Here is a 22,757-nt window from a genome sequence, read left to right as displayed (position 1 = left end):
GGGATGATGTATTGGTGTAGTGGGTGAGTGATATCCTGGACTATTGTTTTCTTCACACAAACCGGCAGCCACTGCTGCTAAATGTATGATACTGATCATATCTGTACTTATGTTGCCCTACCAAGGATGGACAATCAAAAATTCCAAAATGTCTCATATATATAATCATTTTAGCCACTTTAGACGTGATAATAACTTTGTTGTTATGTTGTACAGTAAGAAGATGGTAGATGGCAGTGATGCATGTATCAAACTTGTTTTTGAGGGCTTCGTCGCCTCAGAGGGTCGGATGTAACAGTGAATATCGTATTTTTCGGACTATAAGTCGCGTTTTTTTTCTCCAGTGCGACTTATGTTTTTATCCTTTTTTATTATGCATTTTCGGCAGGTGCGACTTATACTCCGGTGCGTCTTATACTCCGAAAAATACGGTGTGTATATATAAATGATAATAGCCTTATTAAACAATTCGCAAAGGAAATAATTTTTGATTACTATCACTTTTACTAACAGATTGATGGATAACTAGCTTTGCTTGTTGCAGAATCAGATAAAGTGAACATGTGTATTTGGATGCAGTACATTTTTCTATCAAAGTTGAAAGAATAATACATGCATTTCATCAAAAATTGCTTTATTATTTCCACATAGATGAATGCAGCATATGACATATAATGATGGGGCAGGCCATATACAAAACCCAAAACCAGTGAAGTTGGCACGTTGTGTAAATCGTAAATAAAAACAGAATGCAATGATAAGCAAATCATTTTCAACTTATATTCAATTGAATAGACTGCAAAGACAAACTATTTAATGTTCGAACTGAGAAACTTAATTTGTTTTTTGCAAATAATCATTAACTTAGAATTTAATGGCAGCAACACATTGCAAACTGTGTTACATGGCCTTTCCTTTTAACAACACTCGGTATACGTTTGGGAACTGAAGAGACCAATTTTTGAAGCTTTTCAGGTGGAATTCTTTCCCATTCTTGCTTGATGTACAGCTTAAGTTGTTCAACAGTCCGGGGGTCTCCGTTGTGGTATTTTAGGCTTCATAATGCGCCACACATTTTCAATTGAGACAGGTCTGGACTACAGGCAGGCCAGTCTAGTACCCGCACTCTTTTACTATGAAGCCACGCTGTTGTAACACGTGGCTTGGCATTGTCTTTCTGAAATAAGCAGGGGCGTCCATGATAACGTTGCATGGATGGCAACATATGTTGCTCCAAAACCTGTATGTACCTTTCAGCATTAGTGGTGCCTTCACAGATGTGTAAGTTACCCATGCCTTGGGCACTAATACACCCCTATACCATCACAGATGCTGGCTTTTCAACTTTGTACCTATAACAGTCCGGATGGTTCTTTTCCTCTTTGGTCCGGAGAACACGACGTCCACAGTTTCCAAAAACAATTTGAAATGTGGACTCGTCAGACCAGAGAACGCTTTTCCACTTCGCATCAGTCCATCCTAGATTAGCTCGGGTCTTGCGAAGTCGGCGGCGTTTCTGGGTGTTGTTGATAAATGTATTTCGTTTTGCATAGTAGAGTTTTAACTTGCACTTACAGATGTAGGGACGAACTGTAGTTACTGACAGTGGTTTTCTGAAGTGTTCCCATGTGGTGATATCCTTTACACACCGATGTCGGTTTTTGATGCACTACCGCCTGAGGGTCACGGGCATGCAATGTTGGTTTTCAGCCTTGCTGCTTACGTGCAGTGATTTCTCCAGATTCTCTGAACCTTTTGATGATATCATGGACCGTAGATGGTGAAATCCCTAAATTCCTTGCAATAGCCGGTTGAGAAATACTGTTCTTAAACAATTTGCTCAGGCATTTGTTCACAAAGGGGTGACCCTCACCCCATCCTTGTTGTGAATGACTGAGCATTTCATGGAAGCTGCTTTTATCCCCAATCATGGCACCCACCTGTTCGCAATTAGCCTGTTCACTTGTGGGATTTTCTAAATAAGTGTTTAATGAGCATTCCTCAACTTTCTCAGTCTTTTTTGCCACTTGTGCCAGCAGGCATCAAATTCTAAATGAGCTAATATTTGCAAAAATAACAAAGTTTTCTAGTTCGAACGTTAAGTATCTTGTCTTTGCAGTCTATTCAATTGAATATAGGTTGAAAAGGATTTGCAAATCATTGTATTCTGTTTTTATGTACGAGTTACACAATGTGCCATATTCACTGGTTTGGGGTTTTGTATACCGAGGGAGCTATAGCTATTTTAGCGATTTTTTTTTTTTTACTGTGCTGATGATCCATCTCCTTCTATTATAATGGTTGTCCACACATTTTTCATTGCTTTATTTATTTTCCTATGATACTGTACTGAGTCTTTGATTTATTTTGTTCAATTGTCCATTTTGTCTATTTGTGCACTTTCATTTTTGTTCTTGATTTATTGTTATGTCAATTGATTGACCACAGCTGTGACTATTTAAGTGCATCCCTTCCTGTTGAAAATTGCACACTGAGGAAGACATTTTCGATAGTAGCGCCTGCACAGTTTGTATTAAAATTATTAGGAGAACACGAGAGTTGCTGGCCTTGCTTTTTCTTTAAGTACACTTTTTGCCGTGCACCTCTTTGTTTTATTACGTTTTTTGGAGAGTGGGTGTTTTTCCTGTATTTTGTACCACTTTAATTCAGGTGGCAAGCCAGAAATGGCCCCCGGGCCTTGAGTTTGATAGCTGCGCAGTGATACATGGTTTGACTAACAGCGAAACAGGAATGAAATGAACACCTGAACGCAAAATTTTTTTTATCAATGAACAGAGAATGAATGGTGCTTTTTTGCAAGGAGGCCAAAACTTATGGAGCAATTAAATTGAGCACTAGAATTTCGAATGGACCGAGCACATAGACACTATTTTCCAAGGAAATTAGAGTGGAGGGGAAAAAAGTTTGACCTACTTTTGTCAGTAGAATTATTAGGTGGGACCCCTAACTCTAAACCTCTAACCCTAACCCCTAACCCTAAATCACACTTAAAGGGGAACATTATCACCAGACCTATGTAAGCGTCAATATATACCTTGATGTTGCAGAAAAAAGACCATATATTTTTTTAACCGATTTCCGAACTCTAAATGGGTGAATTTTGGCGAATTAAACGCCTTTCTAATATTCGCTCTCGGAGCGATGACGTCACAACGTGGCGTCACGTCGGGAAGCAATCCGCCATTTTCTCAAACACCGAGTCAAATCAGCTCTGTTATTTTCCGTTTTTTCGACTGTTTTCCGTACCTTGGAGACATCATGCCTCGTCGGTGTGTTGTCGGAGAGGGTGTAACAACACGAACAAGGACGGATTCAAGTTGCACCAGTGGCCCAAAGATGCGAAAGTGGCAAGAAATTGGACGTTTGTTCCGTACACTTTACCGACGAAAGCTATGCTACGACAGAGATGGCAAGAATGTGTGGATATCCTGCGACACTCAAAGCAGATGCATTTCCAACGATAAAGTCAAAGAAATCTGCCGCCAGACCCCCATTGAATCTGCCGGAGTGTGTGAGCAATTCAGGGACAAAGGACCTCGGTAGCACGGCAAGCAATGGCGGCAGTTTGTTCCCGCAGACGAGCGAGCTAAACCCCCTATCAACCCTAGCTTCCCTGGCCTGCTGACATCAACTCCAAAACTGGACAGATCAGCTTTCAGGAAAAGAGCGCGGATGAGGGTATGTCTACAGAATATATTAATTGATGAAAATTGGGCTGTCTGCACTCTCAAAGTGCATGTTGTTGCCAAATGTATTTCATATGCTGTAAACCTAGTTCATAGTTGTTAGTTTCCTTTAATGCCAAACAAACACATACCAATCGTTGGTTAGAAGGCGATCGCCGAATTTGTCCTCGCTGGCTGTCGTGTCGTTTTCGTCGTTTTCGCTTGCATACGGTTCAAACCGATATAGCTCAATAGCTTCAGTTTCTTCTTCAATTTCGTTTTCGCTACCTGCCTCCACACTACAATACATTCATAATCTGCTTAAGCCGCTGAAATCCGAGTCTGAATCCGAGCTAATGTCGCTATAGCTTGCTGTTCTTTCCGCCATGTTTGTTTGTGTTGGCTTCACTATGTGACGTCACAGGAAAATGGACGGGTGTTTATAACGATGGTTAAAATCAGGCACTTTGAAGCTTTTTTTAGGGATATTGCGTGATGGGTAAAATTTTGAAAAAAACTTCGAAAACTATACTAAGCCACTGGGAACTGATTTTTAATGGTTTTAACAATTCTGAAATTGTGATAATGTTCCCCTTTAAAAATGTTTGCAGTTTTTGCCATTGGTGGGTATGAGAAAAGAAGGTTGTCGTGGTTAATCAGCATTGTCTGTGTCTGAAGCCAAGGCCCTGCTGCAAGATCCATATTTACCCCGCATGAATATTTTATCCCCTCTAAGCGTTTATTAGAAGGCTGTCTGGGAGTCTCCTGAGTCTAAAACAGATTGGTCTGCCCATGATGAATATCCTTGGAAGGGAACGGTCCCACAAGCTTTCGACTGATACTCGCCTTTAAGGCCATCATCAACAACCTTTGAGATATTAAACAGCCCAGATGGCCAATGGCAAAAATAATTGAATTACCCACAGTCCTAAAGGTTCCCAGTGCCAAAGTTAACATGACCCTCGGCACATTACATGACTTTTAGTGTTCATATTCATTTGGACATAAAAACATGTCGGAAAGCGAATACGACCAGCCAGGCTCTTAAAGGGAAAGTGCACTTCCTTTGGATTTTTTTTTGTCCGTCATTCACAATCCTTATGTGAGACAAGAACCTAGTCCAGGGGTCGGCAACCCAAAATGTTGAAAGAGCCATATTGGACCAAAAATACAAAAACAAATCTGTCTGGAGCCGCAAAAAAATTAAAAGCCATTTTACATACAGATAGTGTGTCATGAGATATAAATTGAATTAAGAGGACTTAAAGGAAACTAAATGATCTCAAATATACCTACAAACGAGGCATTATGATTAGGGATGTCCCGATCCAGGTTTTTGCACTTCCGATCCGATACCGATATTGTTTTTGCATTTCCGATCCGATACCGATACTGACCGATACCGATACTGACCGATACTGGCCTATCCGAGCATGTATTAAAGTTTAAAGTTATTTAGCCTACTTAGTTGTCAGAATCATGTTGAAAAGGGTTTTAGTACTCTTGATAACAACTAGCCAGCTGAATTAGGGGAGTTTAAATAATACACAATGGTTGGTAACAAAAAACTGACATGTTTATTCAAGGATAAACACAAAATAGACAAAATTATACATGACAAACAGAAATGGCATCATTGAACTAGGGCTGGGCGATATGGGCTTTTTTTAATATTGCGATATTTTAAGGCCATATTGCGATACACAATATATATCTCGATATTTTGCCTTAGCCTTGAATGAACACTTGATGCATATAATCACAGCAGTATGATGATTATATGTGTTTTGATTGATTGATTGAGACTTGTATTAGTAGGTTGCACAGTGAAGTACATATTCCGTACAATTGACCACTAAATGGTAACACCCCAATAAGTTTTTCAACTTGTTTAAGACGGAGTCCACTTAAATTGATTCATGATACAGATATATACTATCAGATATATACTATCATCATAATACAGTCATCACATAAGATAATCACATTGAATTATTTACATTATTTATAATCCAGGGTGTGGAGGGGGGCGCCTGATGTAAGTGTCAAAAAGACAGCCAAAAGAGTTTGATATGAGAATAAATCTAAAGTTAAAATATAGGGTAGAAATGTACCCATTTGCAGGAAATTTAGTCTTGATTTTCAAAATGTTCTTTCAAGGCTTGCATGTCTACATTAAAACATTCTTCTTCATATTGCATTAATATATGCTACTTTTAAACTTTCATGCAGAAAAGGAAATCACAACTAAAAAAATCACTAATTTTTTCATACGGTGTTGATCTGGAAATTTTTGCCATTTTGATGGTGTGGAGTCTGGACGTGTGGCACCGAATGGAGATAAGCGTCTCGACAGATGTCACAATATTTGAACAATGATGACGAAAACTGTTTTCTCTGTCGTGTCCGTGTGTCGAAAATTGTTATGCGCTTATTTTTTTATTTGATTTTGTGCGTGGCATAGATTTGCCGTGCGCAGAGGACGCTTGAGCAGGCGCGCACTTTAGCAGCTGCGCTAGCATCACAGCTAACGTTAGCCATGCCGCTACCTCGCTCTCTGCTGGGAGAGGACGTATACGTATGTGACGTATGACGTGACAGTATGTGACGTGTGTAAGAAGGTGCGCTCGCTGTCTGTGAGAGGGAGACACAGGAAAGAGTGAGAAGAGCCTGTCGTGTAATGCCAGCAGCTAAAAGCAACTGCGTGAGAATTGTGGATGTGTTGAAGGTGTGCTGGAAAATGCGGAACGGAAATTACGGAGCAGCAGAAAAGTGGAATGTATTATTTAAATCGGTGCGTTGGAAAACACGGACCGGAGTTTTTTTTTAAACTGGATCTGGATCGGCATTTGCCCATGCCTTGCCGATACGCAATTTTTGGCAAATATCGGCAGCCAATCCGATCCAAATATCGGATCGGGACATCCCTAATTATGATGCAATATGTACATATAGCTAGCCTAAATAGCATGTTAGCATCGATTAGCTTGCAGTCATGCAGTGACTAAATATGCCCGATTAGCACTCCCCACAAGTCAATAACATCAACAGAACTCACCTTTGTGCATTCATGCACAACGTTAAAAGTTTGGTGGACAAAATGAGACAGAAAAAGAAGTGGCATAAAACACGTCCTAGAAAGTCGGAGAAAGTTATACATGTAAACAAACTACGGTGAGTTCAAGGACCGCCAAAATTAGTAGGACAAAACGGCGCTCGCCAAATACTCAATCAGTGAAGCATGTTTAATATAAACAGTGGGATTTATAACAATTAGGGAGGTTTGTGTCATGTTTGGCCTCCTACAGAAACCATATTAAAACAAAAAATTAATTATTTCCCCTCATCTTTTTCCATTTTTCATACATCTTTGGAAAAGCTCCAGGGAGCCACTAGGGCGGCGCTAAAGAGCCGCATGCGGCTCTAGAGCCGCGGGTTGCCGACCCCTGACCTATTCTTTCTCTTCTCTGTGCATTCAAAATAGTGAAAAACTGCTTGCTAAAAAAACCCATTCAGAAACAGCCATTAAGGGTCCATGTACAGTATTTGCCGTGATACTGCATATTGACAAAGCTATTGTGACATTGTTATTGCTGGTATTCAGTCATGTGACTTCTTACCGGAAGTGAAAACCAATGGTGGTCAATGAAGCTAAGATGGCTGTTGTACAGCAAACAACGCACAAAATATCTGAGTACAAAAGAGGCTTAAATTTTCCTGAAAAAGGCAGATACGAGCAAAAAATATCAAACTAAGCTATGGAATAGATCCCTGTACTTTATCAAAAAAAAGGTTTGTCGAGTGACATCAAGGATTATACTTGGTTTCGTGTTCCCAGACATATCAAACTGATGCCATTTACAGAGGTGGGTAGTAACGCGCTACATTTACTCCGTTACATCTACTTGAGTAACTTTTGGGATAAATTGTACTTCTAAGAGTAGTTTTAATGCAACATACTTTTACTTTTACTTGAGTATATTTATAGAGAAGAAACGCTACTTTTACTCCGCTACTTTTATCTACATTCAGCTCGCTACTCGCTATTAATTTTGATCGATCTGTTAATGCACGCTTTGTTTGTTTTGGTCTGTCAGACAGACCTTCATAGTGCCTGTGTTTCAACAAATACAGTCACTGGTGACGTTCACTCCGTTCCACCAATCAGATGCAGTCACTTGTGACGTTGAACCAATCAAACAGAGCCAGGGGTCACATGACCTGACTTAAACAAGTTGAAAAACTTATTGGGGTGTTACCAATTAGTGGTCAAATGTACGGAATATATACTGTACTGTGCAATCTACTAATAAAAGTTCCAATCAATCAATCAAAAGTGTGAAGGAAAAAAGACAATTTTTTATTTCAACCGTACACCCCGTCAAAAGCCTAAAGACTGACTGCACAGTTCCTGTCTTCACAATAAAAGTGCCGCTCCATCGCGCCTGCGCTTTCAAAATAAGAGTCTCCGAAAGCCTGCGCAAACAAGCTAGCAAGCTACGGAGTTTGCCGCCAATGTATTTCTTGTAAAGTGTACAAAAACGAATATGGAAGCTGGACATATAAGATGCCAAAAACCAACCACTTTCATGTGGTATTAGACAGAAAGGAGGAACTTTTTTTCTCCTCCATTTGAAAACGTGGCCGTTATCAGCACTACTGTCTGATTACAATCAATGCAAGTCATCAGAATCAGGTAATACACCAACTTATATTCTTGTCTTCATGAAAGAAAGGAATCTATATGTGTTAAACATGCATGTATATTCATTAAAACACTATTAACATGTAAACAAAAACGGCAAAAAAAAAAAAAAAATGTATATACTGTATATATCAATGTATGTATATATATATATATATATATATATATATATATATATATATATATATATGATATGTGTGTGTATGTTACTCATCAGTTACTCAGTACTTGAGTAGTTTTTTTACAACATACTTTTTACTTTTACTCAAGTAAATATTTGGGTGACTACTCCTTACTTTTACTTGAGTAATAAATCTCTAAAGTAACAGTACTCTTACTTGAGTACAATTTCTGGCTACTCTACCCACCTCTGGCCATTTAACACGACAAAATAGATGGAAATTTGGAAAAGCATGGAGGTTTACAACTTCTTTGTGTGTGGCTGGGTCAAGGGATTTAGTATCAAGATAAATATGCATCGTTTTTGCTCAGGTGAGGTTGCATTTTATAACTTAACTTCACGTCTACTGATTTGTGTTGCTGTTGCACGTGCCGTTTACGAATAGCATGTTTTTCCCCGTCTTTATCAAATTCTAACTACAGATGTCAACACATACTTGCCAAACCTCCCGGATTTTCCGGGAGACACCCGAAATTCAGCGCCTCTCCCGAAAACCTCCCCGGACAAACTTTCTCCCGAAAATCTCCCGAAATTCAGGCGGAGCTTTAGGCCACGCCCCCTCCAGCTCCATGAGTGACGTGTCGACAGCCTGTTTTCACGTCCGCTTTCCCACAATATAAACAGCGTGCTTGCCCAATCACATAACTGTAGAATGATCGAGGGCGAGTTCTTGGTTTCTTATGTGGGTTTATTGTTAGGCTGTTTCATTAACGTCCTCCCAGCGCGGCAACAACACACAACAGCAGCAGTCACGTTTTCGTCTACCGTAAAGCAGTTCGTCTGCCGTAAACAGCAATGTTGTGACACTCTTAAACAGGACAATACTGCCATCTACTGTACATGCATATGTGACAATAACATCTATGGCTTTTAGAGTGTGCAGTGCACAACTGCGCACACAACAAGGAGACGAAGCAGAATGCATCATCAGAGAGGATGTTCAGCGTGGTTAGAAAAATAGTGACAGAGAATAGAACAAGGATGGACAATTCAACCCTTAACTCAACAATGAGTAGATGAGTGTTATGTGTGTGTATATGTGTAAATAAATGAACACTGAAATTCAAGTATTTCTCTTATTTATATATATATATATACAGTATATATATATATATATATATATATATATATATATATATATATATATATATATATATATATATATATATATATATATATATATACAGGTAAAAGCCAGTAAATTAGAATATTTTGAAAAACTTGATTTATTTCAGTAATTGCATTCAAAAGGTGTAACTTGTACATTATATTTATTCATTGCACACAGACTGATGCATTCAAATGTTTATTTCATTTAATTTTGATGATTTGAAGTGGCAACAAATGAAAATCCAAAATTCCGTGTGTCACAAAATTAGAATATTACTTAAGGCTAATACAAAAAAGGGATTTTTAGAAATGTTGGCCAACTGAAAAGTATGAAAATGAAAAATATGAGCATGTGCAATACTCAATACTTGGTTGGAGCTCCTTTTGCCTCAATTACTGCGTTAATGCGGCGTGGCATGGAGTCGATGAGTTTCTGGCACTGCTCAGGTGTTATGAGAGCCCAGGTTGCTCTGATAGTGGCCTCAACTCTTCTGCGTTTTTGGGTCTGGCATTCTGCATCTTCCTTTTCACAATACCCCACAGATTTTCTATGGGGCTAAGGTCAGGGGAGTTGGCGGGCCAATTTAGAACAGAAATACCATGGTCCGTAAACCAGGCACGGGTAGATTTTGCGCTGTGTGCAGGCGCCAAGTCCTGTTGGAACTTGAAATCTCCATCTCCATAGAGCAGGTCAGCAGCAGGAAGCATGAAGTGCTCTAAAACTTGCTGGTAGACGGCTGCGTTGACCCTGGATCTCAGGAAACAGAGTGGACCGACACCAGTAGATGACATGGCACCCCAAACCATCACCCAACCATGCAAATTTTGCATTTCCTTTGGAAATCGAGGTCCCAGAGTCTGGAGGAAGACAGGAGAGGCACAGGATCCACGTTGCCTGAAGTCTAGTGTAAAGTTTCCACCATCAGTGATGGTTTGGGGTGCCATGTCATCTGCTGGTGTCGGTCCACTCTGTTTCCTGAGATCCAGGGTCAACGCAGCCGTCTACCAGCAAGTTTTAGAGCACTTCATGCTTCCTGCTGCTGACCTGCTCTATGGAGATGGAGATTTCAAGTTCCAACAGGACTTGGCGCCTGCACACAGCGCAAAATCTACCCGTGCCTGGTTTACGGACCATAGTATTTCTGTTCTAAATTGGCCCGCCAACTCCCCTGACCTTAGCCCCATAGAAAATCTGTGGGGTATTGTGAAAAGGAAGATGCAGAATGCCAGACCCAAAAACGCAGAAGAGTTGAAGGCCACTATCAGAGCAACCCGGGCTCTCATAACACCTGAGCAGTGCCAGAAACTCATCGACTCCATGCCACGCCGCATTAACGCAGTAATTGAGGCAAAAGGAGCTCCAACCAATTATTGAGTATTGTACATGCTCATATTTTTCATTTTCATACTTTTCAGTTGGCCAACATTTCTAAAAATCCCTTTTTTGTATTAGCCTTAAGTAATATTCTAATTTTGTGACACACGGAATTTTGGATTTTCATTTGTTGCCACTTCAAATCATCAAAATTAAATGAAATAAACATTTGAATGCATCAGTCTGTGTGCAATGAATAAATATAATGTACATGTTACACCTTTTGAATGCAATTACTGAAATAAATCAAGTTTTTCAAAATATTCTAATTTACTGGCTTTTACCTGTATGTGTATATATATATATATAGCTACAATTCACTGAAAGTCAAGTGTTTCTTATATATACTTGGTGAATTCTAGCTCCCCACCACCACCTCCCGAAATCGTAAGTCTCAAGGTTGGCAAGTATGTGTCAACATTGTGTATGTGCTGAAAGACTCATATATCATTGCTGCCTATGGTAAAATCTTAACTATTTTAGGTTTTGCTCACATTTGCTTTTTTTTTATTTATTTAGACTCGCTGAGTTGGTGCTTTTCAAAAACACTCGTAGCAAACATGTGCTTAGGAAATACAAATAATATCAAGCTAACACTTAAATGGGAAATAAGATAAGTTACAAGTATATCGAACAATCCTTTAACAAAGTGACCACTTGTGCATTCTTCGACTCTGCTCCCTTGGACTTGAGTGTGATCTGCATGCTTTTCTCGTCGTTTCGTAAAATCTACTTTTATACCCAATCATGGCACCCACCTGTTCCTAATTTGCCTGTTCACCTGTGGGATGTTCCAAATAAGTGTTTGATGAGCATTCCTCAACTTTATCAGTATTTACTGCCACCTTTCCCAACTTCTTTGTCACGTGTTGCTGGCATCAAATTCTAAAGTTAATGATTATTTGCAAAAAAAAAAAAAAATGTTTATCAGTTTGAACATCAAATATGTTGTCTTTGTAGCATATTCAACTTAATATGGGTTGAAAATGATTTGCAAATCATTGTATTCCATTTATTTTTACATCTAACACAATCTCCCAACTCGTATTGGAAACGGGGTTTGTACATGCCACATATTGCAATGACAATGAACATCTGTCATGTTGACAATTAAACATACTATGTAGCAGAAGTCCTAAATGCTAACTCTAGGACACTGGCTTAGTGTTACATTACATCTGGATCTGCTTAACGCCCAGCTTCCAAAATGTGTAGTTCATCCTGCAGTCTGTGAAATCAATGCGCCCAGGAAAGAAGTTCCCTTAATGCATAAAATTAACAAAAGACTGTATTACATGTTTTGAATGTGCCTGTTACATATTACACACTGTATATACTTAAAGGGGAACATTATCACAATTTCAGAAGGGTTAAAACCATTAAAAATCAGTTCCCAGTGGCTTATTTTATTTTTCGAAGTTTTTTTCAAAATGTTACCCATCACGCAATATCCCTAAAAAAAAAAAGCTTCAAAGTGCCTGATTTTAACCATCGTTATATACACCCGTCCATTTTCCTGTGACGTCACATAGTGATGCCAACACAAACAAACATGGCGCATAGAACAGCAAGCTATAGCAACATTAGCTCGGATTCAGACTCGGATTTCAGCGGCTTAAGCGATTCAACAGATTACGAATGTATTGAAACGGATGGTTGTAGTGTGGAGGCAGGTAGCGAAAACGAAATTGAAGAAGAAACTGAAGCTATTGAGCCATATCGGTTTGAACCGTATGCAAACAACACGACAGCCAGCGACACGGGAGAAAGCGAGGACGAATTCGGCAAACGCCTTCTAACCAACGATTGGTATGTGTTTGTTTGGCATTAAAGGAAACTAACAACTATGAACTAGGTTTACAGCATATGAAATACATTTGGCAACAACATGCACTTTGAGAGTGCAGACAGCCCATTTCAGGCGCGCTAAGAACATATATTTTTCCACGATTTCAGCACTCAGGTAAACCATACCTAAATAGACACAAAATACTGCATTACACAAGACTACCCGAATGTACTCGAATGATTGAAAAAAATAAATGTTTTTAAGCTAAATTATTGGTAAACACAGTTTATGTATAAAAATGTACGTAAAACCGCGAGTAATGAATAAAGTTTGCATCAATTAATATATTCTGTAGACATACCCTCATCCGCTCTCTTTTCCTGAAATCTGATCTGTCCAGTTTTGGAGTTGATGTCAGCAGGCCAGGGAAGCTAGGGTCGATATTCTTCTCTTGATCATCTTCGGTGGCATAAGGGACGGTTGCCATCTCTGTCGTAGCATAGCTTTCGTCGGTAAAGTGTGCGGAACAAACGACTGACCATTTCGTCGGCTTTCCCCACACCCTCGTATTTTGAACAAATTTCGTCCAATTTCTTGCCACTTTCGCATCTTTGGGCCACTGGTGCAACTTGAATCCGTCCCTGTTCGTGTTGTTACACCCTCCGACAACACACCGACGAAAGTGAGAAAATGGCGGATTGCTTCCCGATGAGCGAATAATAGAAAGGCGTTTAATTCGCCAAAATTCACTCATTTAGAGTTCGGAAATCGGTTAAAAAAATATATATGGTCTTTTTTCTGCAACATCAAGGTATATATTGACACTTACATAGGTCTGGTGATAATGTTCCCCTTTAAAGCTGAATGTTTTTTGATATTGTTAGTTCTTTGCAGTGTTGGGACTAACGCGTTACAAAGTAACGCCGTTAGTTTCGGCGGTAACTAGTAATCTAACGCGTTATTTTTTATATTCAGTAACTCAGTTACCGTTACTACATGATGCGTTACTGCGTTATTTTACGTTATTTTTCATGTAGTATCGGCTAGAAACAGAAGATCTGAGTGTGTTTTATTGCAGCGGTGGAAAAGAAAAGGCGTGCTTTGTGTGGGTGGGGGCGGGGGAGACTACCATTCCGCAGTTGAGGAGCGCAGGGGAGACGTTCCTCCAGGGCCTATGTACGTCTTCGGCGCTAACAACCTTCACTTTACCCGGCAGTGGGTCTTTACAGCTGAGGGTGAATGACGAGACCGGCGGTTTGTTGCAACTTTGTGACTTTATTGGACGCAGCCATCCACCAAGCTAGAGCACCTGCAAGCACTCACTGTCGCCGGTCCCTCACCTCTCTCGCCCACTCACTCACTGACGTCACTCACCTCACATGCTGTCATATCTTAAAGGGCCACAGACACACACACACACATACGCTACTCTCATAACAACTAACAAGACATCATGGAGAAGCCAGAAGTCGAGTTTTTTAACATGGAGATATTCTCAATACTTTTCTTTTGTCGAGCACAAAGAAAATAACATTTTAGTTAAATGTAAGTTGTGTCTTGGATCAAAGATCCTATCTATTTAAAGTTAAAGTTAAAGTGCCATTATGTTGCAGCTATTTAAAATAGTTTTGTCAATTTGTTCTGGCCTGAAATAAATTGGCCCTTTGAAACATATCTTTGTCTTTGTGTGTTGTATGTAGACCACACTGCTTAGCAGAGTTCAGTGATGCAAATGCATGTCAAGTTGATCAACAGATTGTATTATTCTCCAGTGCAATAACAGTACTGAAATGAAGGCTAAAAGGGCATTAATGGGAGCCTTAAAAAAAAAAGGGGGAAAAAAAGAAGTAACTAAATAGTTACTTTTCACAGCAACGCATTACTTTTTGGTGTAAGTAACTGAGTTAGTAACTGAGTTACTTTTGAAATAAAGTAACTAGTAACTGTAACTAATTACTGGTTTTCAGTAACCAACCCAACACTGGTTCTTTGTAGGTAAAATAGATTAATCCCATTACCTATATAATTAGCCGCCTTTTACTCGTAGTTTTTCCACTATTTAGAACAAACAGGAAAGAGAAAGAAAATGTGTTCTTGTCTTACATAATTATTGTGGACAAAAGACACAATTCCCAAAACAGTTCAATTCCCCTTTAGGGTTCTGAGATTTTTCACTCAAATGTGTTTTTGTACAATTGTAACCATGTCCCACATGAGTCGTCAAAGTTTTTGTTTAATTATTCCGATTCATAATTTAATAATATTGTAAATTACTTTCAACCACGTTCCATTTTCCTAGCAGTGATGATTCTACATGTAACACAGCTTCCCCACTGCCATAAAATGGAGACTATATAGCAAATACTGTACCTCAAGAGTCTTTGGGGATGTTTGAATAAGAAGGATGAACTCCAATCCGTCCAATTTCGTTGTAGTTTCACGATTATGAATGAGAAAATGCATTGATCTAATAAGTACGATGAACGAACAGGTCAGCCATCCCAAGTGTGATACTTGAAGCAGGTATGAGTGCATGACCACAGGTGAAAGTCAGTTTATTGAAGTAAGGTCCGTTGACACAGGTGCTATATAAATGTGTGTAATAAACAAGAGAAGGTAGAAAAGCACAGACTGAACCCAAACAATAATAAGTGGAAAATATTCCCTACACAACACCTAGACCAGGGGTCGCCAACCCAACAGGTTGAAAGAGCTACATTGGACCAAAAATACAAAAAACTAATTTGTCTGGAGCCGCAAAAAGTTACAAGTTTATGTAAGTGTTATAATGAAGGCAACACATTAAGTGTCTCAGAGGGTTAGATAACTCCTGGAATAACTCCTTAAAAACTCTACCCTGCGTACTGCAATTAAACCATACTTGCCAACCCTCCCGGATTTTCCGGGAGACTCCCGAAATTCAGCGCCTCTCCCAAAAACCTCCCGAAATTCAGGCACACAATATAAACAGCGTACCTGCCCAATCACGTTATAACTGTAGAATGATCGAGGGCGAGTTCTTGGTTTCTTATGTGGGTTTATTGGTAGGCAGTTTCATTATCGTCCTCCCAGCCGCGGCAACAACACACAACAACAGTATTTCGTCTACCATAAAGCAGTTCGTCTGCCGTAAACAGCAATGTTGTGACACTCCTAAACGGGACAATACTGCCATCTAGTGCATTTGATGAAAGCACTTTTTGCGTGCCACAAAGCAATGCATCATCAGTGAGGGTGTTCAGCACGGTTAGAAAAATAGTGACAGAGAATAGAACAAGGATGGACAATTCAACCCTTAACTCAACAATGAGTAGATGAGTGTTATATGTGTGTATATGTGTAAATAAATGAACACTGAAATTCAAGTATTTATTTTATATATATATATATATATATATATATATATATATATATATATATATATATATATATATATGAAATACTTGACTTAGTATTTCTTATATATATATATATATATATATATATATATATATATATATATATATATATATATATATATATATATATATATATAAAATACTTGACTTGGTGAATCCTGGCTGTAAACATACTCCTCCCCTCTTAACCACGCCCCCCGCCCCCCACCTCCCGAAATCGGAGGTCTCAAGGTTGGCAAGTATGAATTAAACTGTATAATGATACTATCTAATTAAATAAGTAATACAGTCATATATCAGAATGCTAATAGTTTTCATGCTGCTGTTGCCCTGAAAATGTTTATTTTTTATTTTTATTTATTTATTTTTTTTTTTTTTTAATCTTTTTTATATAAAATACTGTCTGTTCTTTTAATTTTTTAAATTTTTGTTTGTTTGATATTCATTGTAAAGTTCAGCTGTTTTTTCAGTGGGGCCCTGGCTCCACTGCAAGCATGAATTAATAAAGTCAAGTCAAATGACTGGCTTAAAACTGCCAAAAGTATAGATGTGTGTGCCCGAGTGAAAGGATAGGACGGGCTGTCTTCTTCTTTGCAAGCTGGGTAACGTTTGCTGTGGTCTAGAATATCATGGCACACAATCAGAAATGCAGCCAATATTACATACAGATAATGTGTCATGAGAAATGCAAATATAAATTAAATACACAGGGGACATAAGTAAAGGAAATTAAATGAACTCAAATATACCTACAAACGAGGCATGATGATGCAATATGTACACACAGCTCACCTAAAAAGCATGTTAGTAGAGATGTCCGATAATGGCTTTTTTGCCGATATTCCGATATTGTCCCACTCTTAATTACTGATTCCGATATCGACAGATACATACAGTCGTGGAATTAACACATTATTATGCCTAATTGTGTTGTGATGCCCCGCTGGATGCATTAAACAATGTAACGAGGTTTTCCAAAATAAATCAACTCAAGTTATGGAAAAAAATGCCAACATGGCACTGCCATTTTTATTATTGAAGTCACAAAGTGCATTATTTTTTTTAACATGCCTCAAAACAGCAGCTTGGAATTTGGGACATGCTCTCCCTGTGAGAGCATGAGGAGGTTGAGGTGGGCTGGTTTGGGGGGGCGGGGTTGAGGTGAGGGTAGGTGGTAGCGGGGGGCGTATATTGTAGCGTCCCAGAAGAGTTAGTGCTGCAAGGGTTTCTGGGTATTTGTTCTGTCATGTGTATGTTGTGTTACGGTGCGGATGTTCTCCCGAAATGTGTTTTTCATTCTTCTTTGGTGTGGGTTCACAGTGTGGCGCATATTTGTGACAGTGTTAAAGTTGTTTATACGGCCACCCTCAGTCTGACCTGAATGGCTGTTGACCATATATGCGTTGCATTCACTTGTGTGTGTGAAAAGCCGTAGATATTATGTGATTGGGCCGGCAGGCAAAGGCAGTGACTTAAAGGTTTATTGGCGCTCTGTACTTCTCCCTACGTCCGTGTACCACTCTGTACAGCGGCGTTTTAAAGAGTCATAAATTTTACTTTTTGAAACCGATACCAATAATTTCCGATATTACATTTTAAAGCATTTATCGCCCGATAATATGGATAGTTCGATATCATCGGACATCTCTACATGTTAGAATGGATTATTAGCACTCCACGCAAGTCAATAACATCAACAAAGCTCACATTTTTTGCAGTCACGCACAGCATAAAGCGTTTGGTGGACAAAATGAGACAAAGTGTCATAAAACACGTCTTTTGTGGCAGCGACGGAGAAAGTTGTACATGTAAACAAACTGCGGTGAGTTCAAGGACTGCCGAAATTAGTAGGACAAAACGACGCTGGCCAAATATTGACATCAGTGAAGCATAAACACAAAACATTAAAACAGTGGGCTTTCTAACAATTAGAAAGGTTTGTGTCATGTTTGTCCTCCTACAGAAACATTATTAAAACAACAAATTTATTTTTTCCCCCGTCTTTTTTCATTTTTGAAAAAGGCTCCAGGGAGTCACGAGCCTTTTTAAAACCTGAACTTTTCAACGGAATGCATTTGTAATTTATCTTGGCTATTTAGGCTCTTTGGAACCCCAATGAGTACACAAGAGTTAAAATTGCCATCTGAACTTTGGGATGTTTTGGGATGTGTTTTCAGTTTTAATTTTTTTACCGCTTGACCCTTTCGTGGTCACGGAGGGGCTGGAACCTATCCCAGCTGCACTTGAGCTGAAGGCGGGGTACATCCTGGACCTCATGCAGAGCAGACAACATTCACACTCACATTCACACACAAGGGACAATTTTAGTGTTGCCAATCAGCCTATCCTCCACAACTAATTGGTAGTATAATGTCCTCGTAAGTGGAAACCAGGGTCTTGTAGGGAAATATATTGTATTGTGGTTTACACCAGTGTTTCTTAATCATAGAGCTGGGGCCCATTGTTGAGTTGCAAGCGCCCACTAGGGGGCCGCCAAAAATTGTGTTTCCCAGCCGTGGTCCATATGGGCTGCAGCGGTACTCAGTTGTAATACACTTTTCCACCACTTGTTGTAGTCCGTTTTTCTAAATGTAAAACACTTCCTTGTGGTCTACATAACATGTAATGGTGGTTCTTTGGTCAAAATGTTGCATAGATTATGTTTTACAGATCATCTTTAAGCCGTTTTCTGACAGTCGCTTCAGGATGCGCCGTTTTGTGGGCGGTTTTATTTACGTGGCTCACCTTCGGCAGCGTCTTCTCCCCGTCATCTTTGTTGTAGCGGTGTAGCGTGCAAGGACGGGAGTGGAAGAAGTGTCAAAAGATGGAGCTAACTGTTTTAATGACATTCAGATTTTACTTCAATCAACAACGGAGCAGCATCTCCTCATCCGTGGCTCACTAGTGCAATAACAACACCGGAAATGTGTCCCGTGAAAAAACGTCCGACCGGAACTCTCTAATATCTAAAGTTCTTTGGGTGAATAATATAAACTCACGACACCGGTATGTTTTAGGGCTTTCATGGTAAGTTTACTGACGGATATAAGTAAGAAATTCGCACTACTTTATATTAGAAATGGCAACAGCGGAGGATGAATGTCCCATAACAAGAAGATCGAGAAAAAGAAGAAGCTTATCGACTACGGTGTCGGCACGGACTACAAAGGCGGATGCGCGCAATTTTTCAGGATTTATGAAGATCCCAAATACAGATCAAAAGGTAAAAAAAGTTGCTTAATATTGCGAAACATAACACCAGACAATATGTCTTACCTTATACACACGCCATAATAATACTCGTATGTTTAATGTGCTGATAATCCATGAAGCTGTGCGGCTTCATAGCTTACCAAAGTCACACTAAAATATCTTGATAGATTTTTGAGCGCCTTGTGTAAAGTTTTATATTTTCAGTGGAACATATAAAATGTTGGTGTTCTTTACTTGAGTCATATTTCCATCATACCTCTTACCACATATCTCTTATGTTTGACTGCCATCTACTGGTCACACTTATCATTACTCAATGTACCAAATAAAATTGCTTCAAGGTCGATAAGCAAACCCAGAATCATGCCATGCATTAGGCACACCGAGTTATAAGGCGCACTGTGAAGTTTTGAGAGAAAAAAAGGATTATAGTCCGATTTATGGTTTATTCGAACCTTTCCTTTTCCAGGGTCGAATGCCTTAAGAACTTCCTTTCTTTTTAATAACAAGATTTTCCCGCAAACGTTTGTTTTGACAGCATTCATCAGCTGGACCAATACTCAAAACATTAGAGAAATCCGAGGGACTCTGCTTTGGAAAACTGAACACGTTGAAGCAAGTTTTAAACCAGCATGGACTGAGAGGGTGTCGACCAAGAAAGAAGACCCTGCTTTAGAATCGCCATCTTTAAATTCTAGTGAAAGGTTATGGTCAAACGGGAAAAAACGTAAACGGAAATATGTTTCCTCTTTGTCGTAAACATGCCCCTAACTACAATTTAAGTTATGAAGGGCTACACCAGGAGTAGGGAACCTGTGTGTCTTTTGATGACTGCATCTGGCTCTCAGATAAATCTTAGCTGACATTGCTTAACACGACAAGTAATGAATAATTCCGCTGGTAATCACAGTGTTAAAAATAAGCTTCAAAATATAAAACATGCTCATGCATTTTAATCCATCCATCCGTTTTCTACCGCACCTGTTCAAGATGTCGCATTAATGGTAAGAAGTATTTTATTTATTATTGGTTAGCTTCACAATAACAATGTTATTAAAAAGAATAAGAGACTTATTATTATACGTGCCAAACTTGAGACCTCCGATTTCGGGGGGTGGGGGGCGTGGGGCGTGGTCGGGGGTGGGGCGGGGGCGTGGTTGGTGGCGTGGTTAAGATATATATATATATATATATATATATATATATATATATATATATATATATATATATATATATATATATATATATATATATATATATAAGAAATACTTGACTTTCAGTGAATTCTAGCTATATATTTTTTTTTATTATATATATATATATATATATATATATATATATATATATATATATATATATATATATATATATATATATATAAAAGAAATACTTGAATTTCAGTGTTCATTTATTTACACATACAAACACACACAACACTCATCTACTCATTGTTGAGTTAAGGGTTGAATTGTCCATCCTTGTTCTATTCTCTGTCACTATTTCAGAACACACACATTATACAAATATACATTATAAAATCAATAAGAAAACGGGAGCTCTAATTTGGGAGTCTGGATTAGGATCAGAAGTTCCTATATAAACATTGCGCACTCACGTCGCCATTTTGTATTGATTACTGCAGCTGTGCACTGGATTCATTCACAAATACAAACTACAATTCACAAACACTTTAGAGTTAGGCTCCACCATCAGAATGTGTACTTATAAAGATCACATGGATATTATTCAGTGAGTTGATTCACCAAAACTAACCTGTTATACAGGAGGAAAAAGCACACAGGACGTTTCAATTGTTCACAGACTGGTCGCGCTCATCAGAATGACAAGACACTTCCGGTCTGTAGGTGATAGCATTAAATTGGGAAGAAACGCCCTACTGCCCCCTACTGACCAATGTGAATGCTGATAAATGTGTAACGACAGCTCCAAAAACGAATTCAAACCACAAAATAAAATAAATAAATCAACACAAAAATGTGACACATTATGGGTGGGTCACATATGCATGTACAGTAGATGGCAGTATTGTCCTGTTTAAAAGTGTCACAACATTGCTGTTTATGGCAGACGAACTGCTTTATGGTAGACGAAAACTTGACTGCAGTTGTTGTGTGTTGTTACCCGCTGGGAGGACGTTAATGAAACTGCCTAACAATAAACCCACATAAGAAACCAAGAACTCGCCCTCGATCATTCTACAGTTATAACATGATTGGGCAGGCACACCTATATTGTGGGAAAGCGGACGTGAGAACAGGCTGTCAACACGTCACTCAGGTCCGCATGGAGCTGGAGGGGGCGTGGCCTCCAGCTCCGCCTGAATTTCGGGAGGTTTTCGGGAGAGGCGCTGAATTTCGGGAGTCTCCCGGAAAATCCGGGAGGGTTGGCAAGTATGCTTATTATACTCTAAAAATGTTGGTCCTACTTAAAAATGTTCGCATTTAGTTGTATTCAGTGTTAAAAAATAGTATATGGCTCTCACGGAAATACGTTTAAAAAAAATGTGGCTTTCATGCCTCTCTCAGCCAAAAAGGTTCCCGACCCCTGGGCTACACTAATAATCCACGCGCAGAAAGTCAGCGTGATCAATGGAAGTTTATACATTTAAGAGCTGGTTTTGGACAGAATTGTGCGTCTGACGTACAAAACGTTATTTTAATGCAAGTAAACATAGATTAATAATGCAGAAATACATCAATTATTGACTCTCTGGTAACGTCTACAGTGTGTCTTGTGTATAGATTGTCTATTTTGAAATCCCTGCTAAATCATAATTAAATGGCAAGAAGGTCAATTGCCGGTAATCTTCGACATTGACAGAAGTGCAGGTTGCTTGAAATCCGTGTTTGATTAACACATTTGGAGGATTTTAATATCCATAGCAACGGTATAGCTTGAATCATGTGTTTTCTCCCGATGTGCAGGGCAAAAAAAGGCACTTTTCGCGAAGATAAAGTATATCTTGTAGACGTTACTGGGTCTTTACTTAAATCGGGTTGGTGGTCAAGTAACTGGCCCTATTGTATCCAATGGATCCCCACATACTCACAATTTAGCATTTGTGACCCTGTACATGTGTGATTATGGTTAAAAAAAATAATTTATAAAAAGTATTTAGTAGGGATGTCCGATAATGGCTTTTTGCCGATATCTGATATTCCGATATTGTCCAACACTTTAGATACCGATACCGATATCAACCGATATATGCAGTCGTGGAATTAACACATTATTATGCCTAATTTGGACAACCAGGTATGGTGAAGATAAGGTACTTTT

General features: G+C 39.0%; 1 protein-coding gene across 3 annotated transcripts in view; it reads right to left on the bottom strand.

Moving 5' to 3' along the window:
* grik2 (glutamate receptor, ionotropic, kainate 2) overlaps positions 1 to 22,757 on the bottom strand; it is a 581,700-nt gene that overhangs the window by 344,893 nt on the left and 214,050 nt on the right. The window lies entirely within an intron of this gene.

The sequence above is a fragment of the Nerophis lumbriciformis genome, linkage group LG04, assembly GCF_033978685.3.
Source record: "Nerophis lumbriciformis linkage group LG04, RoL_Nlum_v2.1, whole genome shotgun sequence".
Lineage (NCBI taxonomy): Eukaryota > Metazoa > Chordata > Actinopteri > Syngnathiformes > Syngnathidae > Nerophis > Nerophis lumbriciformis.
The sequence above is the reverse complement of the archived record's forward strand: the minus strand, read 5'-3'. Positions and strand labels throughout refer to the sequence as shown.